Below are 3737 nucleotides of genomic sequence, written 5' to 3' on the forward strand. Positions count from 1 at the left end.
CCCCCGCAGCCCCCCCAGCCCCGCCTTCCGTGTCAGCTCACTGCGCACGTGAGCCGCGTGGCCTGGCATCCTGTCTGATCGCAGTGCTGTGGAAATGGACCCCGGGAACAGCCACTAGAGCACAATCGCGTCCCCAGCGTGTGTTGACACACCAGCTTCCTCCGGTCCGGAGGGGATGCGGCGACGGGGCTACCCCGAGACGCCGGCCTCTGTACAGCGATGGCCGCTCCGCGGTTCCCCTAGAGAACGGGTTCGTGTTTTCCATGGTTTGACCCCGCGTTCCAGCGTCTCCAGCCATGGGGTTGTTTTGCTGTGCTTTTTGTGTTTTGGTTTTTGTCGTTTTGCTTTTCGGCTTCGGTTTGCCCTCCCTCCTCCCGTCGCTGTGTAGACTTTGCACTTGACTGGGTCAAGAAACAGATCAAAAGTACCTGCTTTCTCCTTACGGCGGTCCTCGGCCTTGGCGGAGACGTTCAGCCACGCTGAGGGGGCAACACCCAACCGTGTCCATGCAAAGAAATCGCATAAATAAGCCCTCCCGCACTGAGCACGCTGGGACGCTGCAGCATTGCATACACTTGTCCTCAAGCCATCCTTTTACTCCTCGATAAGTTGTCTGGTCTCATGACACTCGCCCAGAAAACACACAAGACAGCCGGCTGTTTCCGCCCAGGTCTGCTGTGTACGCGCGGGTCACGGGCTCCGAGGCTGAGACCGTGCAGCGGTGTCACACCTGCTGTGGGCAGGGGGCTGACGTGGCTCTGTGTTCGCCTGTGAGAGCCACGCCGACCAGGCGTGCCGCCGGCGTGCCCCGTCTGTTCCATTTTGTTGTACATAGAGGCATGGACGTGAGGTCCCGTGCAGCGCCCGCCGCCTCCCCAGTACTGCCCTCGTGTCCTGCTTGCATGTGACACTCTGGCCAACCCGGACTCTCGAAGTGCTCGTTTGACATCTCTCAACCGCCGTCATTTCCTTGAGCTCGTTGACTCCGAGTGTCAGTGCTGTGGGTCCTGCTGGGCGTGTCCTCGACACCTGTCACGGAGCAGATGTGTTCGTGTCACTTCTTGGTGTTGGGGGTTTTGGTTTCGTCCACAGGAGTTTCGAACGTCAGTTGTAGAGAGGCTGACGGGAGGGCTTTTTCAGGTGAAGCATCACCATTTGTGGGCTGGGTCAGCTGGCGGGACCCATGAGTGCTAACAACCCGCTCTGCTGTCGGACGGGCTTGCCTGGCTGCAAAGCCGCCTGGGCCTGCGAGGGGAGCCGGCGATGGCCATGAGACTGGGTTGCAGGGAAGTGGGGTTGTAGCATGGTAGCATTTGTTCGTCCATGGAATAAAACATTATTTTACCACTCGGATCGCTCTTTTCTTGCTTACCCTCTGTCTTCTCACCTCAGCGAGTGTGCAAAGTCAAGAAATCTTGCTTTCTCACTTTCCCTCTCTCTCTCTGTGTCTCGCTCTGTTCAAATTAAAATGAATGAATGAATAAATAAAATAATTTTTTTAGAGATTTTTGCTATAGGGCTCGTGCGCTCGCCAGAAAGACAGAGAGAGAGACAGATAGAAAGCGAGAAATCATTCCCCAAGGGGGGATGGTCACATCGCAATCCCTTCTCCTCCATTCTCCTCTCGGGATCTTGGGCACGCACACACACGCGCCCAGCGTGAGTTTAAACCACCGGGTCTGGGACTTGAACTGCGGTTGACTACGTGGGAGTCCAGCGACATAGCCATTACACTAACTGCTGGTCCCTAAATAAAATAATTTTTAAAAATAACATCTTACTATGTAGCGCAGAGCTCTGAAGCACCTGAGCTCCTCAGCACCCGTGTGAGGTCCACACCCCTGCCTGTGGGCCAGTCCTCTGTGGCATGTCCTAGGACTGGGCCACCATGTCACAGAGGCGTGGTGGGGGGACCCTTCTCCTCCTGAAAACACACCCCTTCCTCCTCTGCCAGATCCATCAGTCCCAGAAGTAAAGGTTTCATGAAGGACCGACCGCCTTCTGGAAGCCCGTTTGGAGGACTAGAGTTGAGCCTGCTCATGGCGCAGTGGAGATGCACTGCTTGAGAAGCTGGTCCCACATGGCGACTGCAGTTCGAATCCCCCCCAGACAGCCCGAACACGCGGGGCACACATGTGTGCCCTAGACCGGGTGGAGGGGAGGGAGCAGGCTGACCAGACTCAGGGGAGGGTGCTCTCTCTCACACGCGTGCTCTGTTGTGAACAGGGAAAAGGACTCGCAGTGGAGCCCAGCACGTGGCCTTCCTCATCCTCAGCACAGGGCGTGGGTTCTGGGGGTCATCACGGAGGGGCAAGCAGGGCCTGGTGGGAGTCCGGGTGTGCGAGAGGACAACGGCGCCCCGTGTGCTCGCCGCCCGGTGGCTTCCCGTTCCGTGCGATCACTTTGTTATTTACAGTAGACTTTGGACGCCGTCGCCAGCAGTCACAGATCTGCACGCGACACCGTTCTGTACCGACTGTGGACGATCTGCAGTAGTTGTTTTCTCAGTAAAACGTAAGGACCAAAGCCGAATGACCTGTGATGAGCACCTGGTTCTGGCACGCCCTGCCCCGTGGGGAGGATGGTCACGCGGGCGGAGGAGGAACGGCTCCAGGCTGTCGCACCATGCTGCCTACCAGCTGTATAATATCTCTCTGAGCTGCCGTGTTCTCCCCTTAGGGTGTGCCGTGACCTGCCTCTTCAGAGAGCTGTGCAGATTGAACAGGGAGAATACACGCACCTCGTGCCCCTGGTGCTGCCTGAGCTCTCGTGTCGGCTGTGCGCTGTGGGCTCCGTCAGGGCGAGGAAGCTCACGCCAGCCTCCCCCTCCGCAATGCCTGCAGCTCTGCGGACACAGCGCACGCCTGTCTTGGAACGCAGACGGGCCTTACAGGTCCACGCCAAGCCTGTGCGTTTGCGGGCTGGCCGGCCTTAATTCGAGGGACCTGCTGATGTGTAGTCCTAGGTCCGACGCCTGCTCCAGAAGAGGTTAGCTAAGTTAGAATGAGAAGTAATTCCCAGAGAGCAGCCAGCCTGGCCGAAGGCCTGCGCCAGGGTGTTCACTGAATTCAAATGCACACCTGTGCGTAGCCTGCTTTCTGTCAGGCACGGTCTGTTTCTTAGGCTGGTCTAAGCAACCCTGAACCCCACTCAGCCCCAGGGCAAGGGTTTTCCATCCGAGCCTGGGCATTAGGGAGTTTGTGGAGCAGCGTCAGGGACTCACGAGCCCTGCAACTGCATGCTGTGCTGTGGGGCAGCTGTGGCATGGCAGTTACAGCAGCTGGGCCCCACATGGACAGCTTTACAGTTTGAGTCCTGGACCCGGCAGCTTAGAAGACACACCAGGCCCATGCGTGTGCACACCCAGGGTTCCTGGGAGAGGAGAGTGGAGAAGATGGGATTGCTACATGCCCATACCCACGTAGCAATCTACAGCAGAAAACTAGGGGGAAATGGGACCAGCAGTTGGCATAACAGCTATGTCGCTGGACTCCCATGTAGTCAACCACAGTTCGAGTCCCGGACCTGGTGGCTTAAACTCACACCAGGTGCATATGCGTGCATGCCCAAGATCCCGAGAGGAGAATGGAGGAGAAGGGATTGTGGTGTGGCCATCCCCCCTGTAGGGGGGGTGATTTCTTGCTTTCTGTCTCTCTCTATCCTGGCAAAAGCACACATCTTACAGCAAAAACCTCTAAAAAAAAAAAAAAAAAAAAAAAAAAAAAAAAAAAAGGGGG

This window comes from Tupaia chinensis, unplaced genomic scaffold, assembly GCF_000334495.1.
Source record: "Tupaia chinensis unplaced genomic scaffold, TupChi_1.0 Scaffold000110_1, whole genome shotgun sequence".
Taxonomy (NCBI): domain Eukaryota; kingdom Metazoa; phylum Chordata; class Mammalia; order Scandentia; family Tupaiidae; genus Tupaia; species Tupaia belangeri.